Source organism: Taeniopygia guttata, chromosome 4 (genome assembly GCF_048771995.1).
Source record: "Taeniopygia guttata chromosome 4, bTaeGut7.mat, whole genome shotgun sequence".
In the NCBI taxonomy this organism is placed as follows: Eukaryota; Metazoa; Chordata; class Aves; order Passeriformes; family Estrildidae; genus Taeniopygia; species Taeniopygia guttata.
The window spans coordinates 19,325,477-19,353,017 of NC_133028.1; the positions used below are offsets into that span (position 1 = coordinate 19,325,477).

At 34.5% G+C, this 27,541-nt stretch overlaps 1 long non-coding RNA gene across 2 annotated transcripts in view; it reads right to left on the reverse strand.

The window, feature by feature from the left end:
- Nucleotides 1–26,729, reverse strand: part of LOC121469873 (uncharacterized) — a 135,409-nt gene extending 108,680 nt beyond the window's left edge. The window contains exons 1-2 of one of the 2 annotated variants that reach the window (XR_012055550.1): nt 26,444–26,729; nt 19,051–19,112 (exon numbers count right to left, since the gene is read on the reverse strand). This is a non-coding gene — a long non-coding RNA (uncharacterized lncRNA). The remainder of the gene's footprint in view (nt 1–19,050; nt 19,113–26,443) is intronic. The other variant, XR_005980161.2, reaches the window with a different exon arrangement.
- Between the last annotated feature and the right edge of the window lie 812 nt (nt 26,730–27,541).

The following is a 27,541-nucleotide window of genomic DNA, read 5'->3' on the forward strand; positions in this document are numbered from 1 at the left end:
TCAAGAGCAGACAACTACACGGTTTTCTTCTTTCTTCTGCATGTGCTGGGCTAAAAATAAAATGTAGCAAAATTATAAATTAGAAACTGTATCAAGCAGTCAAGAAACAACATACATTCAACATCAAAACAGTTTTTATTGCCTATATTTTGATTAAAAAATAATAAAAGTAATAAAGGTCTAATGGAATTATTCACCACATCCAACTGGCAAAAACTATAAGAAAGAAGAAAATGTACTGCTGTCTGTAGCTGTAAAAAAAATTAGACACAGAAATATGAACTACAAGTAGGGTTGCATCTCAGCGATGTGGGTAGATGGTGCTTAAGTGGGTAGATGATACCTTTAGCTCTATATTTACAGAGTAAAAGTGGTTTTCCTTATAATATCATGTGGGAAAGAAGCACCTGGCTTTTTTATCATTATTATTATGTGATTATCTATAGAATTTACCTAATTGAATTTTACTAAAGCATCAGTTTATCAAGTCTTGATATCATAAATTATGCTGTCCCTACTTTAGTTTCATTTTAGTTGATAGCCATTTACGTGACCTATGGCTGCTAACAACTCCTGTATTTCCATTTGTCTTTCTGTAGCACTATCTGTATCTCTTTTTGCAAGGTGCTTTGTGATAGTCTTTACAATTCTCCTGGCAGCTATAGCTCCCCATGTGACAGGCACAACATGTTCTGCAGGTCTGACTGGCTTCTATTCATATTTGGGTCTAAACAGTTGAGAAACCAATCACTTATTCAGGGAAGAGGGGTCATGTTTTGCATTTCAGAATGTCTAAATAAACGTGCTGTGGATGTTTTATGGATGAACAGTCATATTTTATTTTTAGAAAAGCACTGATTTCATATACTAAATACTGTTTTTAAAAAGTCTACTATTTTCAGGGAGCAGAAAATAAGAAATAATAATAAAAAAAATCTATTGTTCTTTCATTTTTCTCATGGGCTTGCAACACAAAGGGAACTTTTGGTTCTAACAGAGTCTTTTGATGTGAATTTTTCTTTAGATTAATTCCAGCTTGTTTTTTTCATCCTTTGCAGTGAATATGCTAATAGAATTTACTGAATACAGCTCTTTTTGTAAGTTTCTGCATTTTTCCTTTACTGTAAGCTGTAAATCAATAGTAACTGATTCCTGGGGCCAAATACGTTGACAGCAGCTTAATCAACTTGTGTCCATGTTACTTTCAATGTCACCTCTAGCCACAAGGCAGTAAATTCTTTCAGAGCATTTTTCTTTGAACTGTTCTGCTATATTTTCTCTTTGTTTGTTTTAGAACATAATTCTGGCCCTTTCCCTCACAAAGTGCTTTTAGTCAGCAGTTTTAGAGAGCGCCTCTTTCCTCCCAGCCCTACTTGTCTTCTTGTATTTCCTTTATATTTTCCCTCCTAAGAATTTGTAAAAATCCTTTCTGGCAAGACTAGTATGCTTGATATTAATAGACATTTTATGACTGCAAAAACTGTACTTAGACTGAGGTAAAGTACTCCCTGTTTGTGCTATATGTGTCTATCTGTGTCAGATATCTGGCTAAATTCCAGTCATGATTTCTCAAAAAATACAACATTAAGTAAATTTTGTAAAATCATCAATTGGAAATATTACTCTGGACAAGACATTATGAAAGATGAGAAATAAATAAATAGGAATATTATGTATTCACAAACATAAGCATTTGTCTAATAAAAAACTTTGATCAGTCACCTAAACAACTGGATGTAACAAGGAAAATGTCCCATAAGTTCCTCAGCAGACAGGAGTGCCACTATCTTAAATATGTAAAATTATGTATTAAGATTATTGAACAATATGGAAATGATACAATTATAAGGGTTTCATAAAGCTCTACATGTATCCATGCTAACCAAGAGTCAGCCTTACAGTCACTTTGTTGGGTTTAGTCCCTAAAACTCAGTACAAAAATATGTTTTTTTCTCTGGCAATTCAACGGAAGTGTCTGTCTTAGAAAAGAATCTGTAAGGAGGAGCCACCCATACATCAAATAGTAAAGTCCAGCTTTGACATAATTGTTAAAGAAGACCCATAATATGTGGCTTAGCCTTTTTTTTTTTTTTTTTTTTATATAAACATTCTTTCTTTTTAAAACAGAACTAGATACTTGTCAGAGGTGGGGCAAAGTAAAAAAACTGTAGTGGCTATGGGTACTAGGTTAGTTTCAGAGTTTATAAGACAGTACCTTCTGAAACTAGGCTATGCTACTAGACTCTTCACCTTCCTAGATGGGATCTAAAATAATATTCCTTAGATCCAGCCTTCTCCTTCCAAAGTGAAGAGACTGTTTTCAGTCAGGCAAAAAGCCATACTGATTTCTGTTGTGGCACCTGTTTACATTTACTAGTCCCAGGTGTTACCTGTTAAGCTCCAGGATATATCCAGACAAGTCTCCCTGATTCCATAGATCTGCTGCCAGTTCCCAGACCCCTTTCTTCAACAGCACTTTTCACCTCCTTTTCAGGACTTTAAGATCAGTGTTGTCTCTGTCTAAATAGTGTATGTGCAGATCCTATGAACAGCCTTCTAGTTGATAATTCTCTCTCATTTTTTGTTATTTGAAGAATTCAGGATTTATTTCCTTAGCTCACATTTTACCCAATATGTATAGCCAGCCTAAACCAATTGTAGCTGGCAAGCAGTCTTCTGCTTGAGAAATCAGAAGTTCAATTTTGAACATTTGCACACACAATTACCTGGTCTCTGTCATTATTCACAATTTATTTTTTGCCTACTATAACCTCTAAGCAATTTTAGAATTTTGAATACGAAGTTCAGGTATATGCAGTTACTAAATTCATCTAACGTTTAGACAGATATAATTTTCTGATTTGACTTAAAGTGTCAAGTATTAAGAATTTATTTTAAGTAGTAGCCTACTTCTTTTGATCACTCCAGCTTACGATCGCACCATGTAACCTAAGTCATCTTAAAATAGAAGCTGAAAGCAAACAAGTAAAACTAGTAGCTCAGGAATCAAAACTTTTTTCTGAAATGTGCCCTTTGTCCAGTTCAGTTTATTTAATTTAAACCTGTTACTTTCGCATCTAACACAAATACAGGGGCCATGTATATTCTGCCTTTCCTGAAGATTGCTTTAAAGATGTTTTTCTGAATAGATTTCCATTTCAATGCACTGAGAAAACAAATATTTCTCAAGGTTTATTTTTTAAAATATAGCTTTCCTGAATATAGGCTGGAAAAAACTGTTGCAATACACAGTAATTCTAGATATTGTCACACAGGTGCTGTACTTGGGAAGGTGCAGAAGAATTGTGTATATATAAAATAATATGCAAACAAAAAATTCTCTTGCATAAGGGAAAGACAATTTCATTTTTCTCAAGGAGAAAGTCTTTGAGGTCAGAGCCTTTGCTTATTCTTTCAGAAAGTTTTATCTTTTTAATCTTAAACCACAAGAAGTTACTGGTTTAATTTCTTTAATTCAGCCTAAAAGAGAGAAGGCTTGGGGGATCATATCAATGCTACCCCTTTTTAATGGGACAGAGGTAAAAAATAAGATGGAACAGCTCATGGATTGAGATGAAGACAATTTAAAAGGAAAAGCAAAAACTGCAGAAAGAAACAAATAAAAAAAATAATTTTATTCACTACTTTCCATCAACACCAAGACATCCATCCACTTATTAGGAAAGAAAGGCTTCTCCATGAGTAGCAGTTTCTTGGGAAGATAAATAACATAGCCACAAAACTCTCTGTATCCTCACCTTTTCCTTCAGCCTTTATAATTATGTTGTAGGCTATTATATAGTGTGTGGAATACCACTTTGGTCAGTTTGAGTCAGCTGCCCCAGCTATGTCCCCTCCCAGCCTCCTACCTACCCCCAGACTATTAGCTTTTTTTGGAAGGAGAAGTTGGAGAGAGGTTAGAGTCTTGATGCTTATGTCACTTGTCCACTTCAGTATTCAGCAACAGACAAAACACTGGTAAGTTATCAGCACTGGTTTAGCCACAAATGCAAAAATCAGTACAATATGGGCTGCCATGGCAAAAGCTAACTCCATCCCAGCCAGACCCACCACAAGAACACAGAGACTCTCGTATCCAGCCACAGAACAGGAGGCAATTGTCAAAACCTGAGATACAGGATGTCTACCTGGACATAAAGAAATCTTTAATGTTCTGGCAGATAAGCAAAACTACAAGATGTTCTTGAAAAAAATACAAAAGCTGTCTAGACATGTGTAAGAATCCAAAAACTTGCTCTATGAGTGTCTTAAAAGAGCTTACTGTTTATGTACTATGAATCATATGCACTACAGAAACCCTGACAAGGTATGCTCAAGAGGTCAGAACAATAAAAAACTTTACTGGCAACTTCAGAAGATCAGAGATCCTTGGCAAAAAGCTTGGAGCAGAATTCAGTCAACATAAAACCTTCCACAAAGCAGTAACAGCCCATTTCAGCTAGGAAAACTTCAAGCCCATCTGATTTTAAGTTACTCAAACCTCTGAGAAGAGGGAATTAGAAGAAGAAAGAGAGAAAATACATAGAAAAGAACAAGTATAGCTACCACTCCTAGTCCTGGCAGTGTTCAGCTGATAGAAATTCCAAAAAGAAGTAAGGTCAAAACATGCACTCGTCTCACTTCATGGGTTAAATATCCTTTGGCTTTCCTAAGCCCTTCTCCCAGGCGAGACTTCCATTCATCTGGCCACTCTGGGGCTAGATGGGGGCTCCAGAGGCAGGTGTGGAGCACTGTGGGTTGATGGCCACTGTCAGGCTGGGATACAGGCCTGGTGAGTGGGGTGTGCAGAACGGGGCACGGCCTTACCTGCCCCTGACCTGCCCCTTCCCCTCACACACACACACACACACCCTAAATGTCTTGTGCCAGCAATCCTTCCAGGCTCTCACAACATGTTCCTCAGAAACCTGGTCTGGGTGGCCCAGCTTGAGCAAAAGAGTTGAACAAGATGAACTCAGGAGGCCCCTTCAAACCTGAAACATTCTGTGATTCAGACATAGTATATAAAGGTAACTTACTTTTAGTAGATGCTTCATTAATATATGTAGAATCTTCAATACAGCATACCAAAGGGGAATGTTAGTGTCTAAAACATACCATTAGTTTATGTGACTTTATCTTAATTTCAAATAAAAAGATAAAAGATACACACCAAAGAGTTAGAATGACCAATCAATTAATCATAAACAATGTGACAAATAGGTAGCTGCATGTATATCATTGTAATGTTGAATGGAATGAAAGAAGTTTTGTGGGCTTGTTAGTATGTCAAGGTCAAAATGGTAGATCTAAAATTTGTGTAATTTTTTTTAATAGAAGTTTTCTACAGTTAATAAAAACTCACATGGAAATATATATGAAAACTTTATGGAGAGATTAAATGGAATTTTCATCCTATAGGGGTGCACACATGAGATACTTTCAACTTGATTATACAAGATTTTCCCTAATGAAAACAGAATGAGCTCCTTTCTTACTAAATATATGGACTTGATACATATGGAAAGTAAAATAATTCTATTCTATTTATTCTATTCTATTCTATTCTATTCTATTCTATTCTATTCTATGAGGTACACCCTATGAAAAATTATGGAAACATTATTGCTGTAATTCTGTACTTATGTTCAAAAAAAACCACACCAGATGTCAGCTGGCATTATTATTAAAATCAAAGCAAAAGGTAATAAGAAAACAGAATAGGAAGTACTTTTCAAAAGCACTCACAGATTCCTTAGCATAATGAAAAAAAAAGCCATCTTTGAAAATACTGCTTCAAAAAGTCCTAAAATATATCTTAAGTTCATTAATATGAATATTCTTATTCATCTACATATGATCTGCTGTTTTAACTAAATAATTATCTATTAGTTTGGGTATTTTCAGTTTTACTATGCTTTTACTGTAGGTATCTTACCATTACTCAGTAGCAGAATAGTCTGAGGCCTAGATGACATATCTTTCAATAAATTGTGCTTTCTTTATTATCTTTAAATACAAACTTATACTACTTTGTTTAGATAAAAGTCACAAAGTAAAATGGTCACATTAGTGTTGATTATGCTTTTGAGTAGTATGTCCATATCATCCCTTTTATTTAATTTTGGTGTTTTCTGTGGATTAACCTTGAATCCTGCAGATTTAATTCCCTTTCAAATGAGACTAAACTCAAGGAAGTGCTCTAGAACTGAATTTAATGTACAGCAACTGCTAAAGAGCTTTCAGCCCACGACACCGCAGTGGAAATACTCAGGGGAAAGATGTTATAACACATATAATGTGATGTCTACACAGCCTGTTAAGGGTAGATGATACCTTTAATATTTGAAAACAATTTGTTTTGTAGATCATGGAGTGCAACACAAGATGCTTCATAAGAGTGAAATTGGATTCTGAGAATAAATTCTCTTCTTGATTTCTGCTGAAATAGAGCTATGATTTTCTGTAGTGAATTTAATTGATCATAATCAAGCAGAAATAATATTAAAATTTTAAAAGGAACCCTTTTTATTACAGCTCAAGGTAATAAAAGTGGAGTTAATTGCAGTAAAAGGCTTTTATTTTGACTATTTTACAGTATATGGAATCTCCACAGTATCCATGTAGGAGGAGTGTAGTATCTATGTAGGAGGAAGCATCTGGAGTATATGGTGTTGAGCTATTCTAACATTTTTTAATTGATGAAAATGTGCATGCAACATAATGAGTTGAAATAAAAAAATATTGTTTGGTGGAATTTATGATAACATAATAAGGTCATAGAAAAAATCCAGTATTGAATAACTTATCATTACAAAATAATGGAACAGGAAAATTTATTTGACATAGGTCGCTGCAAGTGATTAACTACTTTTTAAACTGTACCTTCAGTTTTATGAGGATTCATTGCTGCATTTGTGCTAAATGTTTGTGCAGCTCAAAAGAATTTCTTTGTGTTTGACCAAAGGTCAATGACCAAAGACCTGATGATGTCCAAAAGTACCAGCACTTTGAAGTTTATGCTACTGTCTCTTTGTATTGTGTCCTCAGAAAACATCAAGCACTTGTGGAAACAATGAGTAACCTCAATTTAATTCTGAATTTCTGCTTCTTTCAGATACAGATATTGCAGTGAATGTCACCACAGGAGCAGTAGACAACTTCTGCTCCCGGGTGATTATTCTATAATGGAGATCATAATTTCTATCACTTTTTCATTACATCTTAACTGTTCTGTCTTGCTTGGCTGCATCCAAACACTTAATGAAATTGCAGCTGTTTTTACATAAAAGAGCCTTACTACAAAGAGGGCTGGTTGCATGCCAGAATTCTATGTATTTCAGCCATTCAAAGACTGAATTCAAAGTCTTAAGGCTAATCTAAAAGTGCAGCTATGAAGTCCTTAATTAGTCAATAGACAGACAACAATGACTTTTTTTCTTCCCCCACCCCCCGGTTATTATGCACATTAATAAGCAAGCCATAGAAGTCCTGGAAATAAAAAAACATTCCTTTCTAAGTTTCAAGGCTTCTTGTTTTGAAGTATCTCATTGACATTGCATTTGATCTTAATTCACAACCAACTCACACTGACCCCTGAATCAGAGTCTCCTTAATAGTTTTTACCTCAAAACATGTTATTCATAGCAAGTGAGACAAAGAAGACAAAATGAAGATAAGCCAAAGGAAAAAGAATGAGAGAAGACAAGATGAAAAACCTTGAAAATTTGAAGGAGAGCTCTATGAGGTTTTTTTCTTAATTCTGCTTACTTGCTCAATGTGAAAATGTAAGCCTAAAAGACAGTGCATTACAGCTGCAAGAATCAAGTGTTTGTTTGTTTATTAAGGATCATACTTATAATTTCACTATTACGTAGGTTGTTTGCAAACATATTAAAAACACGGAAGTTGTGAAAATCTGATTTTTGAATAAGACCTATATTTGCATAAATGCCTAACAGATTGGCAAAGGTTCATTATGAAGTATTTCAATAGAAAAAAATTGGAAATACAGTGGGTAGAAAAGCATATTTTATTCCCAAAAATCAATATTGCCTGATTTGTACCATTAACTGTCATTTAAAAACTCCTATGTATAAGAGAACCTTTTGTCTAAGTACAGTCATACATATGCATAAATATCTTCCTTATCCAGCAAACATTTCAGACTAATTTTCAGTACTCTTGAATCAGTGTCCTAGATTCATAATTTATTAATTTTTTGTTGTTGTTGTTTTGGACTGATTCCAGATGGAAAAGGATTCACATTATGTCCTCAGCTGAAACTGAACTACAATTTCAGATAGCAGTGTATAGATATTTCCACACAACTAATGCATACAATACTTAGAGAAGTATACCTGCATGGGCGAATAGAGACCATCAGCACGTTATAGTCTAGGATGTGATTTGTTGACTTTAGGGGGTTATACTCTAGGGTGGCTGAATTATTGACTTTAGACTGTATTGAAGAACTCTTTGGTACCTAAAAGTGGATGAGATTAATTCCTGCCATGGTAATTAACAGAATGGGACATATGGGTATATATTGTGTACATGCACTTTGAATTAAAGCAGTAGGGAGCAGTATGAATCAATAGCAATACAAATATTCCCTTGTTAATGGCAGGTGTACTAGGAGACTAATGACCCATTCCCCAGGCTTTTGAAACGGAACTGTGAAAACAGTGTGGTTTCATGTAAATAGAAAATATTTTTAGGCATTCTAGACCTTTAAACCTGCCAGCAATTAATTTGAGAGAGAGCTCTGAGCCAAAGTTACATGATGAATTGAATTTTGGTGTCTAGGATCATGGTTTGTCATGGTTTTTACTACTAATAGCTGTAATAGCTGTAGTCATTACATCTTTTCCTTCAGCCAGCATGCACAAGCTTAGCTGAAATGATCATAGTCAACTTCAAAACAGGTATGGAGCTTGCCACAGTTATTTCATCTTCTCACATACCCTACAAGAATGCTATGTTTTTGTTCATAATGAACTAATTCTTAAACTGTTGAGTAGTAAATAAATCTTCAACTTAAAAAAATGCTGCCTTTCTTAAAATAAGACGTATATATACAAAACACATCACCTCCAACAAGAAGTTCTTCAAGTTATTGATCTACATCATTGACTGTCTTTCTGGCTATCAAATATTAATGCCTTTGTCAATCAAGAAATGTAATAAGTATTACAGTAAATAGTAAAGAAACAGTAAATATTATGTTATAATTTTTTTAAAATATTCTCTTTTGGATAAAACATATAGTAATTATAATGTACAGTATTTAATGTAAGTGTTCTTACTACAGTCTGCTTTTCCCTTTCTTCTCCAATTAAAATCTATTCATCCTACATGTACTAAAAAGCTCCCTAAACATAAAAAAGTGTTGTGGGAACTCTAACATTATCACTATGACTGTTTCAATTTCATATTATTTTTTTGTTATTCGCAGGTAAGATTTCTTTTTAGCTGTTGTAAGTTTTTAAGTTTATCCAACAGATAATTGAATTATTTATCATCTCATTAGCATGCTTGTTGATATTTAATACTAAATTTGCAAGTTATTTTTGTTGCTTGATGGTGATTTTCACATCTTTTGATCATTTTTGTTCCCCTTTGCTTATTATCAAAAGTTTGTAAGGCCCCAATTATCTTTAATTCAATGCCTCAGAAACACATCCTTTATTTCAGTATTTTTAGAACATGAAAAAGACAAGATACAAAAAGGTAAAACACATTAGCCTATATTTCCCCATCTCGTCTGTATTAGAAATAAAAATAAAGGGAACATCACTTTGAAATCTCTGTTTTTGGTAAGCATGTATTATCACCAAAAAAAGACAAAGTTGTGATTTTTGCTGTGTTGTAGGGTTGGTGTTGTTTTTTGGTTGGTTGGTTTTTTGTAGTGGTTGTTTGTCTTTTTAATCTCTGAAAGAGAGGCTTTCGAGAAAGTTTAATGTATTATATAAATATAATAAATACATAAATACAGAAATTTTAATTGTGATGCTTAATTGATTCAAAATAATGCATGTATTATTTAAATAAGTTTACTAATTAATTATTAAATTTTGTGATTTTTAATTACATACAGATATTTCCATTTCTATCTCTATGGCTTTTCCCAAAATGCTGCAGGTTGCCTGAAGCTATTCCAGTCTTCAGTGTAAGATTTTGACGTTTTTAGGATGTGCTTATTAGACATTCAGGTGAGAGACTGCATTGCAACACATTCTGTCAATCTCAGAAGTATTTTATGAACACTGTTATGCATCTTCTCTTTCCAGAATAAAAATTACCATACTTGATAAGCCTACTAAAGACTTAAGCTGCATCTGAAATCAAGAAATAAAAAATAATTAACTCTTTCACAGGTCAATAAACATTTATATGTACAATATCCTGTATTAATGTAAGCATTCAATCCATATTACTAGTTATAAGGCTGCATTCCTAAGGATTCCCTTCTCACCCGACTTAGTTTCCTTCCAGATTTAAAGTGACATTAGATGATCTCTGAGCCCAGTGAAATGGAAGCTGATGGAGTCTTCCCAGCAGTGTCTGTCTTTAGATCATAAAATTTATATATGACAAAGTGGAAGAATGATGCCATCCAATGCTAAAGGTGATATTTAGAGAGAGTGTATTTCAAAAATCAACACCATGAAGTTGCAATGCTAATCAAACACCATGTACAGAAGGGACTGGATAAAGCTGTACAAACTTCAACATTTAAGCAGGACGATAACAAATCTCCTTCCACCCACCTCCTTGTTTCTGTAATTAAAGGATAAGCCAATGTTTACCTTGTGTTCAGTATTTATGATCACTATGCAGGATTCAAAAAAAAACAAAATTTGTAACTTTGACACTCATTCAGCCACAAATTCTGGTACTTCCAAACAGTCATGAGCTGCTGCATCTGAGCAATGGAGCACCACTCTAAGAAAAGATCTTGTGCTATAACAGCAGAGGTAGAGAGCAGGCATTTCATTGGATTCACTTACAGTGACTCCCAGTAATTATCTTGAACCACACAATTTAGTAATAAGACTATACTGTTTCTAGTAGCTGGTGCTGTATCTTCAAATTTTACCAAAGAAAAGATGTAATATCTTTCAAATAAGCATATTTATTTATTAAGCAATATTCTGAATAAGATTAGAAAGTTGATATTGTAACTTAAGAAAAATTTTAATATGTGCAATACCTTTAAGGCCTAATAAAGATGCTTTTTATTTTCATTATATTCTACAGTCATGAGTCTTTTCTCTGCCTGCATTGTATAGATCCCTCTAGTCCCTTTCTCATTCTGCTGCCAATCCATTCTTAGAAAAAATACAGTATTCAGCAGTTCTGTCCATGGCATATGAAAACTGTTTGTCTCGTCAATTTCATCTCAGTTGTCAGTTATGGCAAAGCTTGACAAAGTCTCTAAACTTTTCAATATATCTAAAAATCTGAACAAAGACAAGACTTTGACATACAATGAAGTTGTGCAACATTTAATGTAAATCTACTGTTGAATGAGTATTATGCAGAAACCACTCATTTGGCTAAGTTGATACACTTTCACAGCTTTCATTATCTCTCTAAAGGCTCACAGATAGAAGGTAATTTATCACCATATATTTGTGTGATAATTTTACTCTCTGAAATGGTTTCTTCTTATTTGATTTTAAAGAAAATAATATCTCTGTGGAAAATAAAAAAATAATTTTCTGAACACACTAAGTGTTAAAAGCTTTATCTTGCACCATCTACATGTAAGAGTAATTTAGAATTAGTAGTATACCGTAATATATTTTGAAATTTTAAATGCCTTTTAAACAGCTGTTACAGTTCCAGATAAATGTAGTTCCAAATATTCTTTAATAGAATCAGTAAAGTTGGAAAATACCTCCAAGATCATCTTTGACCAAACACCACCATGCCAACTAAACCATAGCACTAAGTGCCAGGTGCAGTTGTTTCTTTAACACTTCCAGGAGTGGTGACTCTGCTACTTCCCTGGGCAGCCTGTTCTAGTTCTTGACAACCCATCAGTGAAGAAATTCTTCTGGATGTGCAACCTGAACCTTCCTTGGCATGGCTTGTGGCCATTTCCTCTTGTCCCATCACTAATTGCCTGAGAGAAGAGTCCAAAACCACTTGGCCACAACCTCCTTTCTTCAGTCGAAACACCCCCAGCTCCTTCAGCTGCTGCCCATGTGATTCACTCTCTTGACACTTCCCCAGATCTGTTGCCCTTCTCTGGACGCACTCTACCTCAATGTCCTTCTTGTAGTGAGGTATCCAGAACTGGACAGAAGACAGAAGATGAGGCTTCATCAGTGCTGACTAAAAAGGAACAAATTAGTTCCCAGTTCCTGATGGCTGTTGTATTTCTGATACAAGTCAGAATGCCACTGTCCTTCTTGGCCACCTGGGCACACACTGACCAATGTTCAGCCAGCTGTTGACCAGCATCCCCAGGTTCTTTTCTGCTGAAAATGTCTCAAACTGCTCTTCCCCAAGCCTGTAGTACTGCATGGGGTTGCTGTGAACCAAGAGCAGGACAGAGCACTTCACCTCATTGAACCTCATGAGCCTTTGCCCACTGATCCAGCCTCTGGAGACCCCTCTGCAGAACCCTGCTACCCAACACTCCCACTCAATTTAGAGCTGTCTGTGAAATTACTGAGGGTGCACTTGATCCCCTCATCCAGATCATTGATAAAGATATTAAACAGCACTGGTCCCAGTGTTGAATGAGCCTTGGGAAACCTCAGCAGTGACCGACCACCAACTGGATGTAGCACATTCAGCACCACTCTCTGGGACAGCCGTCCAGCCGGTCTTTTACCCAGTCAAAAAGTTCACTTGTACAAGCCATGGGCTGCCAGCTTTTCCAGGAGAATGCCATGGGAGACAAAGATTTTACTGAAGTCCAGGTAGAGAACATTCACAGCCTTTCTGTCATCCACTAGTTAGTAATAAAAAAAGATCAGGTTGGTCAGCAGGACATACCTTTCCTTAACCCTTGCTGGCTGGGCCTGATTCCCTGGTTGTCCTGTACATGTTGTGGAACTGTAGTCAAGATAATCTGTTGCACAGTCTTAGACATTGAGGTCACATGGACAGGTCTCCAATTACCCAGACCCTACAGGTTTTTTATGTCCCGTGCTTCATGTCAGTTGAAAGCAGAGTGTCAGTTGTTATCACTATGGAAATTACTTACCATTCTATCATAGCAATATCTTGTACATGTTTTATTATGATTATATGATAATAAGGAAAATGAGAAGTGTCAGCAGGTTCAAATCTGGAACTGTTTGTGAGAAAGAAATCAGAAATAGATAACCCAAATCTCCTATATAGTTCTGTCAACTCTGTTTTCCTCTTCATATCATTATCTGCTCAGCTTTTGCACAACTTCATGTAATAGCACGTAGTGCAACACATTAGTTGTATCCAAACTAGAACAAACCTGAAGGTTCGGTACCAGACCAACTACATCATAAAATTAATGTGGGCTAGAGAAAGGTATACAAGTCCAAGCATTTATTGATATTCTAATTTAATAATTAAAATCTAAGAAGAATTTTTATTTGTACAGTGATTGTAACAATTATAGACCAGTGTATCCAATTACTGGTCATTCTCTTTCATGTTACAGTTAAAATTGATCAAACTGAATAGTATCTGCCTGTTTCTTTGGTATTATTCTTACCTTTCCATTTTTGTTGAACAAAAGAAAAAAACCCAGCAAAACCCAAACCAAAGCAGTACCAAACAACAAAATAAATGAAGAACCCAATACATACCTGCAGATGAATAGTCATTTGTATTTCCAAGTTCTTTACTAGAAGGGAAATGATGTCACTCTCACTTGTCTGTTGAAATTCATATATGCTCTAAAGCTCTCCTCTTCTGGTCCATAATCTATGATTCCTTTATAATAGTTGTGTGATTTATGGTATATGTGTGTTTCTTTTTTTATTTCTAAAACTGGTCCCCAACTTCCAAGGTAGTATTTCTTTAATGCCTATTAGTTGACCACTGATGATTTCTTTATAGCCCTGGAGATTCTGTTCTTATCTTTTGTGCAGACATTCAAGGTGTATATCTTTATGTCATTACTCTAGAGTTATAGGTAACTAATTTTCTCCAGCATAAGTACCGCTTATTATTATCTCTCAGAATAATATTAATAGAACAGAATTAGTAGCCATTAACTACAAGAAACAAAAAAGTTATTATAACAGTAGGTGTTGCAGTAAAAAATTATGCTAAGCTAAACCTGAAATAAATTATATAATATATATTTATCTTTTTAGCAGCTACAGAGATTGTCAAAACTGTTCCAGATAGGCCAAGTTTACACAAAGCAAGCAGGGCCAGTTAAAATTCTAGGCCTCTGTATACTTACTGCAAGGCTGTGCCCTGTTAATCGTATGGTAACATACTCTCTGTGTACTGGAGGACAGCAATTTTACATTTGCCCAATTGAATATGCAGTGATAAATAGCCCTATCTCTCCTTTAAGAAAAAGCTGAAGGGAGGGTAAACTCTTTTTTCTGTTTCCAGAGAGAATATCCTAAGATGATGAATTTTAAGAATGCATCAAATTGTTGACAATGGAAATCAGCTTCTGACATTGAAAACACTGGAAGAGTTCCAACAACATAACCCATTTTTCTAATTGCTACAAAGCAACACAGCTCCATTGAAATCAGTTAAGTGCAATGTTTGGCAGGAACTGAGAAAAACAGGAAATATTCTTCAACATACAAAGCCAATTTTTTTGTTGAAACCCTTAAGACTAATCAATGATTGTTGGCCCACATTTAGTTTTTATATAACATGAAAAAAATAATTAAAAAATAGTATTAAAGGCTTTTCATTTTGCTTTTCTTGATTAAAATTCTACTTTATAGCCAAATATATGGAGAATCTTACATATGTTAAGTATTTTAAATTTTTCTTTATTGATCTCAGAAATTACTTTTGCCCAGCAATCAAGTCTACATTTTTTTAAATGACTACTGGTGAGATATTTATAGCTATGGGATCTCCTTTATAATCCTATGCCTTCCTTTTCATATCATCATATCATCACATCATATCATATCATATCATATCATATCATATCATATCATATCATATCATAATCATATCATATCAATCTTACCATACCATATCATATATTATATATCTGCAGTCTTTTCCACTGCTGTGTGTCTCTTTCAGGACTGCTGTTGCTCCATGATATCTGTATTTATATTGTGACTACTGTTAGTGTGATAAATATTTCCTTCTATATAGCATAATTACTTTCTACTAGCATCTATAGAAGAAATACATCACATGATTGTATAAATCTGAATTAAAATTTAAAAAATAAAGTACTAATTAATAAACTGATAATAAACGGAGTAATAATTAGTAAACTAATTATATGGTTAAACAAGCTAATTTTCTTCAGATAGGCTAAGATTAAGACAGACAAAACTGGAAAAGTCTTCAAGCCTTGAAAAGTTAAACTAAGCTTGTTATTTCTTGCTAACACTGCTTCCTGCCCAGTATTTTATTCTTTGTAGAACACATTTTCTAAGGTGTAACCTATCACATCAGCTTATGGATAACTAACCTACTTGGTACTTTTCCAGCTAAAAGTTCTGACCTTGCATCTCAGAACTGTTGTCTGTGGTTCTGTGATGGGTTGGCCTTGGTTGAATGCTAGTTTCCTACCACACTGCTCTAGCACTCTGATCCTTAGCAGGACAAGGAAGAAGAAATTAAGATGAAAATAAACACTTGTGCATCAAGATAAAGGCAGATTCTTAAAGCAAAAGCAATGCTGAGTGCACAAAGAAAAGAAAAGAAATCAATATATTTTATTCTCTAATTCTCATTATCAAACAATGTCCAACCCTTCCAGGGATGCAGGGTTTAGCATGCATAGCAGTTGCTCTCGAAGACAAATGTCATAATAATGAATTATTTCCTTCCTCCTCTTTTTTCTTAACTTTTATGTCTGAGCAAAGTTTTTGCAGTATGGAATATCCCTTTTTGTCAGTTTGGGTAGATGATATTCCCCCAGACTCTACTGGTGGGAGGAGAAATATTGGAGATACAGCACTGATGCTGTGGGAACACTGCTCAGCAGTACCCAAAACATTGCTGTGTTACCAACACCTTTCTAGATACCAATACACAGCACGGAGCTATGAGAGCTCTGTGGAGAAAATTAACTCCATCTCAGCTAGACTAAATACAGCTTCACATGTTCAAGCTCTGCAGTAATAAGAACTTCAACAGTTAAAGGTGAGTAATTATCATGCTATGTTCACAAAAAAAAAAAGCTTCTAGTACTTTGGGATACTGCAGAAGTTTGTAATTCACTCCCACTTCATGCTGGATTCACCTACTGCAAACTGTATTTCAAAGCCTGTCAGACTTCCAGAAATAACTAGGTCCTGACCCACAATTGTTGAACAGAAAAGTAGTGATTTAATGAAGTGATTTTAAGATCCATTATGGAAAGAAAGTTCCCTGGGTCATGCTGGTTCTATAAAATCTAAAGGAAATAAAACATAAAAATTCCCTAAAATCCTCTGCATTTCTGGTACAATCCCATAAGTTCAGTGGCCAAGCTGCAGGCTTTTTTCATGTATCACAATTTCAACTTCTGTTTTATGTTAGCTTTACACTCTTATTTAGCAGTCACCTATTCATGAGTGGTGCCACAATGAAGTAAATTAATATCTTCTCTGAGAACTAAAATGGTGAATTAACTATCCTACAGATCCTCCAGTCAAGCACACCTAACAAAATAAGGATCTTTATTCAGGCCCAAATATGTAAGAACATGATCAGTTTGAAACACCTGTTCTGAAAATGTTCAAAGACCCTTGCTTGTATTCAATCTTTAGTTGAATCTCAGAATCGGAGCAAACCACAATTGCTGTTGTGTAAATTCTATGTCAGTTAAGTGGGAATAACACTACTTTAACACTTACTAAGCTAATGTTATTGACATGGTGTTTAGGCACTGGTATTATAATGCTGATAATTTTGCTTTTGTGCTGCTTGTAATAGTAAAGCTACTACTGCCAGAAGTAGAAAATATACCTTCTTCAAAAAAAGAGAGCAAGAAGAAAATCTAAATCAATCTAGAGCTGTGAATCTGTCCTTAAAATAGAACCCAAGCCAGGGTAGGCACTATGACACTACAAAGTCAAAATATTCATAAGAATGTTAAGACAACTGAGAACTGGAAACTGAGTCTCAAGGAGATTCATTTCTACACACATGGGTTCCTCACAGAAGCAGATGACTACACAGGAGTACTTCTAGAACATTTCTGTATTTATAGCCTATTGAATAATTGCATTATACAAAAATACAGATTAAAGCTAAATACTCTGATGAAGAGTATTCTAACACAAAATGTGTATTTTTCTGGATAATTGCCAGAAGAATAAATAGACTTTTTGAATAGGATAAGAGAAAGTCATTCTCCATTTTATTCCAATAAAACTTTGCAGTGTTATATAAGGAAAAGAATCTAGATTCACAGAGCAAAGGAAAGAATGAATAACTGTACCCTTCTGACTCTGACACTCATTTAAAATAATATCTTGTACAATGCATGGACAGTGTTAGGATAAAATGGGAGTGAATAGCATGCTATCAGTTCCATAAATAGAATGCAAATTTTCACCATCACAAAAGATTTCCTAAACACTAGGTCATATGGTTCTATTTCACTGGCTTGAAGTAGAGACTTCTTTTTCTTCTGAATATGTTTTCCCTATTCCAGATACAGTAATATCATCTATATTTAACTTTAAGCTGAATTTCTTTTTGAAGACTGTTCCCTAAGCAGTTCAGAAAAATCTATTCTCTAGGCAGTAAAAACATTTCAACTGTTTTTAAAATGATTACTGGACTAATCACTTCCATTCAAGAGTGAAAGGAACCAAATGGCCTATAACAACATGTGCCTAGCTCCTTCTATAGTTAAGAGGACTATATACACATGTTAAACCAAACTACTTTAGGATCTTTGAAATTGCAGGGGATAAAGACAGATGTTTGCAATGTAGCAATAGGCATAAATAGGCATAAATAGCAAGCAGGAAGAGGTTTTCCAGTGTTTCTGTAAATATTCCACTTCTGCTGTTCATTTTCAACTTTATAGATGGTCTTTTGTTCTTGTTTTGTTTTATCACAGTAAGGCTACTTTGTTATGTATATAAATACTTCAAAAACCAAAATTTAAAAAAATTAATTTACAGAGATTTATCTACAGAGCCTTATAGTTTTCTATCGCCAATGTCACACCAGAATGGCTTTTCTAAAATCATTTACTGAAAGAGAATTCTAGTTTCCATGATTTCTCAGTATCCATTCTTAATAGATGACAAACTATTTGATAATTTATAAAAACAGACAAGCATAAACAACTAGTAGACTTTCATAAAAATTTACAGAAGAAAACATCTCTATTTTCCTATGGAAAAACCCCATCCTTTTAGTGAAGATTGCATTTTATTACAAAACTAGTATTAGAAGCAGCGAAATGATTGAAAGTTATTTATATTTCAGCATGACATTCTCCTAAAGGAAAATCTGGGCTAAAAACCATCGCAACAGGAAATTTTGTGTGGAAAAAATGTGCACTGTACTTGTGTAAAGAGGCCAGACACAGTAGGTAAGTACCTCTACAGGAATCCCTTTGGAAAAACAATCTTCTTGCTAAGTGCAAAATTAAACAAAAAGTTAGGCTAATGGAACAACTTGTTTTTTTCCCTAGACTTGCAATATGAATTAATCAACACACAAGAAATTTTGACTTCCTGATATGAAAGGAAAACTAAGCAGATAAACTACTCAAAAATATTTCTACTTATTCAACACAGTATTTTGATCCCCTCCCATGCTACCACAATGCTTCAGTCTCCAAAGTATCATGGAACAAGAACTTTTTCTATATCAAAGTCCTAAGAAAAAACAAAGCTCTGACAGTGACATTACATTAGAACTCGAAAAGTTTACCTTATGTCATCAAACTCCTCTGCCTCTGAAACCTTGTCAAAAGCACAGCAACTCTCCCCTTCCTGCAAAAATTAAAAAACGCAAGTAAAAAAATGTACAAAATGGAATAATTTTTAGGTGTCAAGTGCCGTTTATAGGTATAAGCCTAGAAATTACAGAATGCACTATTGCAAGGTATCATTCTGTCACTTTATTATAAAGGAACATGACAAAATTATCTAGAAGTCCATTTCAGACAGATGAGTTATTTTTCATCATTTAGTTTTGTTCAGAAAACATAGTAAAGCCTGCTAGAAAGTTGTAGAAATAGTAGTTTAAGGAACTGGAGTTCAAAACAAAATACTAAATTGCTTTAAAGCATATTTGTAGTTCTCATGAATAAATAAGAGCAAAGCAAAAAATAGCAGAGCACAAAGGCAAGGGCTTGATGATAGAAAAAAATGGTATTTCAATCTGAACAGATGTTTCTTTGAAAGCTTGTTGCTTGTTCTCAACATTTTGAGCATTTCAGTCAATAAAAATATGGTTTTTGCTTAATCAGGTGAATTTTGTCAGAGAAATATAAAATTAAGAAAATAGCTTGCAGCTGAATTATGTGTAGCTAGATTTATAAAAAGGTTTTTTCATTAAAAGAACAAGACTATACAATGAAGTTAAAAGTTTCAAACATGAGAAATGCTTTTTAGGGCCAGTTTTAATTTCAAGCTAGGCAGTCAAGAGTTAATAAACTGAGGCCATGAAATGACCCATTCTAAAATAAACCAGGCTGAATAATTTGTTTAAAATAAAGCAGGAAAGGTTCCTGCCCAAAGATCACTGAACAAGGGTCTACATTTAAGATCATAGAACTCATACACCCACAACCTCCTCTCCAGGCTAAACAGTTCAACTTCTCTCAGCCTTTCCCCAGGGGAGAGATGTTCCAGGCCCTTCAGTATCTCAGTGGTCTGCTCCAGACCTGGACCCAGCACTCCAGATGCATCTCACTGGGGCTGCTCTCTCAGCATCCTTGATCTGCTGAGCTCTCCTAAAGCAGAACAGGACACTGTCCGCCTTCTTTGCAGCAAGGACGCATGGCTGGCATAACATTCTGTTTGGTGAAACGAAATGAAATCTAGACATAGTTGCAGCAGAAGTTACTCTTGGAAAATATTTTCTGAAAATAACCTCTGAAACCTCTTATATATTTATCATGTAGAAAGAGGGATTTTGACTATAGGAAATATTCTGATATAACCTAGGATAAATAGATATTTCTTTTTATAACTCCATCATGTTGTTAGCCTATAGTCATGATGCAATTTCCAAGACATTTTGTTTCTTCTGTTTCCAGATTATGATCCCCAGTGTAAAGTGAACATTTTTTAAACTAATTTTTAAGTCTGTGGACAAGGGGGAATGGTTTTAAGTTAAAAGAAGCTATATTTAGATATGGTTTTAGAAGGAAATTCTTTAGTGTGAGAGTGGTGAGACACTGGAACAGGCTTCCCAGGGATGGTGTGAATGCTCCTTCCCTGGAAGTGTTCAAAGCCAGGTTTGGTGGGGCCCTGGGCAACTTGATCTAATGTATGGCATCCCTTCTTAAGGCAGAGGGTTGGTAATTAGAAGACCTTTAAGATCTCTTCCAACCCAAACTATTCTATGATTTTGTGGTGAGTACTGTTAAGCTTAATAGGGTTCTAGATATAATACAGAAATTATGTCCTGTAAATAGATTCTTGCCTTTTCATAATGCAGATAGTATTTGATAATTTTATTGAATGAATCCTGCTTGTGGGAAACAATTTACTTCTAATTGCCAATATTTTTCTTTTGTTGGAGATTTGGTACTCCATTGATAAGTGCTTTTGGTGTGATTTGATGTATGTACTATTGGTATGCATGAATATCCACAGAAATATTTAGGAAACTTTCCAAAGATTGTAATGGGAATTTGACCCATCCCTTCATATCTAGAATAACAACATACTGGCAGGTATTCAACAGTAAAAATAGAACTATGAGCTCTGGGAAACAGGTTTAAATCCCTTATCTCTTCCTAGTGTTATTAACACAAGGATTTTAGGTCAACATTAACCTAAAGATGGTTCACTTCCTGTGATCTGAAATTCTCTAGGTAAAAGTTAATGGAGAGTAGTAACTCTACCTGAGCACAGTTCTCCACATCCATCTTTCTGTTCACATCTTTACCTAGCGGATCACTGACAAAGAGAAGGGACAACGAAGAGGCTCAGATCTCTGAGTCTCTGTGGCTCAGGTGGGGATCAAACCGCCTGGTAGCTGAATGAAGGGGCACACATGTATGCAGACAGGTCTATAGAAAACTCCAGGAGTTTCTAGTCTACTTTATGGAAGTATTTAGGCCAAAGTCATTGGAGATACAATGTTTCTGAAGGCATTTTTGAAGCAGCAGCTTCAAGACTTTCTTCAACTGTCTATATGTTGGAACAGCCTAGTCTAATGTTTTCTCTGTAGGTTTGTCCTACAAGGAAGCTTAATAAATCAATTTTTCCTCTCCTGCAATGTTATGCTTCTGTCAAATCATTCCTTATTGCACAGAGGCTGTCCTGTACTTCTTCAGTTCTCAGACAATATATAGGAAAAATTGGTAAACAATTTTACTCTTTTTTCTTTTTACTCTTATAATACATCTGTTATGGTTTTTCATTTTGTTGCAAAGGATCATTTATAATATCTTTCAATTCTGCTTTCCTGATCTTAAAAATTTCCTTTGAAAAACATTCAGTAATTTCTTTGAAAAATAATGTGTACAAGTAGGAAATACAGTACAAGTTAATTACCTTGAATAACTCCAGCGATATCCAAGATTTTTTATTTTGTTTTGGCCTGAGAGAAAACTCATATTTCTAAATATGATAATTAATTTCCAATATCTCTGTGTGATTGACCATGACTTTTTGCTTCAGAAACCAAATGACTTAGAATAAAAATATATGGACATTCATTTTTCAAAAATCATGGTCTACAGATCTATATGAGGTCTTTAATAACTATTACCATCCACTTGCACCATAACTGACCATTTATCAGATCCCATATAAGACAAACATATGGGGGAAAAGCCTGGCACTGTCATGTACAACTTTTAGGTCATTATGCTTTTCTTTTAACCCCATCTTGAGGACTTTGGAAGATAGAGAAAATAAAAGGTTTTCAGCTCTACCTTTCATCACAGTTATATATCATAAAACAATTATTTGAGTAATTGCTTCTTAAATTACTTTCAAGACCTTTCTAAACATGATGGAAAATGAGTGAGGATGAAACATGAAATAGAATACTTTTAAGATCACTATTTCAAGTAAGAAATCAGGACTACTATGATCATGAAAAAAATATAGAAATGCAAATACTGTTTCTTGGTTTCTATTTGATGTTTTTATTTCTTAAAAAATACTTGATTCAAAATGAAAGAGAAAGGGGACATACTTTAAGAGAATTTGCCTAAATTTAATTTAAAAAATTATTTTAGAGATTTAAAATTAAAATAATCAATTTTAAATGCCTGTACGGGTATTCACTCCTTTTTCTTGCCCTTTCCACCAGCATTTATTTCTGAGCATGGCATCATCTGGTATGGAATGCCAGATGTCCCAGCCGTGTCTCCTTCCATCCTTTGCCTGAGCCATCTTACTCATTTTGGCTGGGGAGTAGGGCAGAGTAGGGAGCAGAGCACTTTTTGCAAGAACTACTCAGCAATAGCCAAATTAGTGAAATTTTACCAACACTGTTTAAGCCAAAAATCCAAAGCTTATATTCACAGGGGCTGGTATGAAGAAAATTAACTCAATCCCAACCATATTGTGTACATAAGAATGTGGCAGACATTACTGTACAGAACTACAAAACAACAGAATCTACTAGCAAAGATCTGAACCTTTCTGTTTTTCCATTCACTGTATTCTATCATAAAAAAAGACCAACAACAACAACAACAAAAAAAACCAAACCAAAAAAATCATCCAAAAAACTTGGTGAAAATATCTCTCAAGAAATGAATTCTTAGACTCATAAGTTGAAGGCTTCAAAGATCCATAGCATGTAGACTGCAAAAGTGTGTGTTTGAATACACACAGTTTTAAACCAAAATGATGAATACAGATTTCTACATCCAGGATTTCTTCATTAGCTTTAGAGGAAATGTGTCGGAGTATAAAGATCCGCACTGTGGGCACTGATGAATTGAGTAGGGCTTAAGGAACCACAGAATAAAATCAATGTGAACACAAGTTCTGAAAAAATGTAATATTAATAATTGAGAAATAGATTCTAAATTTGATTCATGTGCATACTATATGGTAATTGCAGAGCTTCAGCAGCTTTTCTGACTTTTTTCTTTTAAATCCAATGAAGCAGGCAAAGCCTGCTTTCCATAGGAAGACAGGAAAACAGGATTCACTGTCTTGAATAATAACATATACTGTAATAATAATTTACTTTTTACTCTGTCTCAAATAATTCACAGAAGCTGTTGGGGGTGGGGGTGGGGGTGGGGGGAACAGCCACTAATGGAATGTACATCATATAGCAGCAACACTGCAAGCATTTCCAAAATAAACAGTGCATTTCCCATCAAAGTCATAAGGAACTATTTGTGACTAAGAGCTATTTAATAAACTCAGTTAAAGAAGAACGTAAAGAATACTTTTCAGAACATCTGAAGAATCTGAAAACTTTCAGAAAACCTTTGCCTGATATTCGGTTATCATTGTGGGCTTTTAAAAGCGCTGAAATAGGTCCATTGCTTTTTCTTTTAAATTTATTTAAATTATCCAGTACATGAAAGCTTTCAGAACTACAAAATACAGAAAAGAAACCCAGTAAAGAAATGGAGAAGCATTCCCTGAACCACTCTCCATCTTTTTCATTATTTAACAATTAACAATTGGTTTTGTGGGCTTTTTGTTTGCTTGTGGTTATTTTTAAACTCTAATGCTTCACATTCTCTTGAAGAGAAGAATCATGACACATAAACTGTTGGACAAGAAAACGCTTTTACCAAGACATTTTCTATTTAAAAAGGAATTAACTCTTGTAATGAGATAATTGGTTGCAGTGCCTCCGAGAACAGATCCACACCATCATTCTGACATAACCTAGAGTTTATTTATTAAACACTTTTAGTATAGTGATGGATAGCAATATCTAGGCAGATGGGTTAATCCTACATAGCACATATCACATCCTGCAGCCACATCCCTGCCCTTCCAGTCCAGGTTAGACTGGCAGTACAGATCCAGGGGCTCAGGGCACACATGCTGACTGCTCCATTCCTTTCTGGGACCTGGTCTCTGTGTGAAACTGTTCCATGCTGGCCTCAGCCTTCAACATGATGTCTGAGTGTTGATCTCACCCCATATCAAGCAACCGTGTCTTTTACATTATAAACTAGAACAAGATGATACTGCCCTTGCTAATCAAATAGCAATGAGGCCAAACTCTCACAGTTTTCATCCGGCTTTGTCTCACCCACTGGTTTTGAGCCTCAAATATGTTACAAATATGTGAAGTCAGCAAAAATTACATAACATGAAACGTGTATCTATTACTTCTTTGTATTCCATCTTGAGCTAATCTATTCAGATATGAAATCTTTTATTTGAGAAGTGATTTAGGTAGACTTCATACTGAAATCTGCTACAGCTTTGCTAATGAAAATAAGCCAGCTAACTAGTCAAGACACTACATAGATGGGTAGTTGCATATTTGTATGCAGCTAGTTTCATGAGAAACCCTTATAGCCTAGTACAACTACATCACTGGAGATAAAATCAGGCAGAAAGGTTCACCCTGGTTTGTCCCAAAACTGTCAGCTATGAGGTAAAATAAGAAATTACATGTGTAAACAAAGTCAAGGTAGGCAAAGACAACCTTTGATTGTTTGTGATCAGTTCTTCAGTTTGGGGCTGGAGCCTTCACCACATCACTTCATGTCTATTTTCCCCTCAGCACATCACTTAATGTCTATTTACCCCTTGTGTACTTTCTCAGTGTCCCACTACCTGAATGTGACAAGTAGGCAATACTAAATTTCTAGGCTGCCTAAGTTTTGAACACTTTCCAACAGCAAATGCTTTCATGTTTAAGACCATTAGAAAAAAAACCCAAACAAGCTAGCATATCAGATATGTGTTAGTTAGCTTATATATTGTAAAAGAAAAGGGAAATAATAGGGAGAAGGTGTGATAGGTTCTCCATGTGATACTGAGAGAAGAAATAAGATTAGTTCTGTAAGCCTCACTCTGAATGAAGGGGAAATAAGAAAATGCAGCACTATTTCTCAGCATCAAACTACAGATTTTATAACAATATGGGCAAATGTTTGGTCTTGATGGTTTTGAGTAGTTAGTTCACTGCTCTACTCATTTCTATAGTCTTCCAATTTCATAGCAGCTTCAATTTCTAATAAATTATTTCAAATTCTATAAATTGAAGGTAAGAAAGTGCTGATCTAACTCAAATTCTGCATAAATTTACTTGTAATTCTGAAAATTTTACATATATAAAAATCCCAGTTAACTATGGCAGCCAATAGGTAACTTCATCTAAAACTAAAAATTTCATTCATATCTGCGACCCATTTATTTTAAGGTTTTACCCACAGAATAGTTGTCAGATCTGTTTTGTTTTCTTGAGCATACAGGCTAAATTAGATTTCTATTAACTTTCCTTTTTTTAAACTCAGCATGTAGTTTGACTTCTCAAAGGCTCATTATTATAGCATGTTTCCATATATATTTGAATATTCACTAAATTTAGTTACATCCTATAATCTATATCAGAACCATTTCAAAAAATTGTCTTTTCTTCTGTACTAATTTTCAAAATGTATTTGAGTTATTTCCCAGCTCTGTGATTCATACTTGTATCCAATTATGTTCAAAAAATATATTTATATTATTGATATAACTATAATTAAATTCTCAAAAAATCTGTAACACTAAAGTCTAGGCTTTTGAGAGCATAATTAGAAGTCATATTTAGTTCTATTAGAAAATGTATTCTCACCTATATTAAATCTCATTTTAATACCTTGTGATATTTAATATAGCAAACAAGATTTTGAAAAAGTTCCAGACATCTTTAATATTAGTGCAAGTCAATTTTACAGAAATAATGAGATTTGCTTATGTTCTCCTCTTGAAAGACAGAAATATTATCCTGCAATACCCAATAACATAAAAGAGATGCAGTCACCTTGTTGTCAGTGCACTTATGGCCATTTTAGCAAATAACAGATTTTTTGGCTCTCTCTTATAAGATATTGAAAAATGATTTAAGAATGATTTAAACCTCACTAACTTCCAAGATTATTAAGTATTTGGACTGTCAGAAATTCAAAAACAAACAAAAAAAACCCAGGTAATCCTACCTTTGGCAGCATGCTGCTCCAGCTCCTGTTCAACCCATGCAGGCTCCCTAAATAAGTCAGCAAAGTAATTTTTACATCTTAAATATGCTAAATCTTCCCAAAAGCTTTCCAGTTCTCAGATTCTCCTTTTTATAATCCACACTTCTGGCAGTGTGCAGATTTTAAATGACTTCATGATATTGCTTGTATTCCCAGTAATAACTCTCACATCCTCTTTAAGTATTATGGGATTTCAGAACTTATTTATGTGTAAAATCTCTTGCAAAAGAGAAAAAAAATGGAGCTCTCAGAAACTTTGTTGCCTTGGAGGTCTCTGCCTGCTGACTGTAAGTTTTATCTGCTACCATGAACTATCTTGAAGTCATCCACTGTAAACTACCGACAAAATTAAAATCTCTTTGCCAAGTACCTTGAGACTTGTTATAACAAGAAAGTAACTTTCCTGGTACAGGATCAATCCATCTACTCCAATGGATTCTGGGTTAAGCTAAAGGTATATCACAAACATTTCTACGTGCTTTACTGTTTTGTTTTCACGAACAATTACATAGCATGTCAATTTATGCTTTTATCTAGACAGTTACTCTTATTATTATTTCTTAAGTGCTGTTACAGTGAAGAAAAAATTCTGCATATGAAAGTCACCACTGAGAAATTGCACACTGAAATATGCATTGAATAGACACTCAGATTTATTGGGAAAGATATTCATCTGCTTTCTGTGCATCAGAAGTGTCACTGAGATAAATATCAGAAACAGAATGGTTTTTACTTTTTTAGAAATGCAAATTTTCTTTTATAAACATGTATCAAATCCACTGAGGAACAGCTCAATCATAAATTCCAATGACTATCTTAATTTATTTGGACTAAAAATGTCAAATAAAACACTGATGAGATTAGTGAAATTAAATAAACTATCAAATGCTGGTTTTACTTATTTTTGTGCATAAAATGTTCATAGTGAAAAACATGCTATACACCACTAAATGGAGAAACAAATACTTTCATTGAATGCACATAATATTGAGAATGGATAGCTGAACAGAGAAGGCAAGGAGCTTCCTAATTACTAGAAACTAGTGTTGAATCCCTATC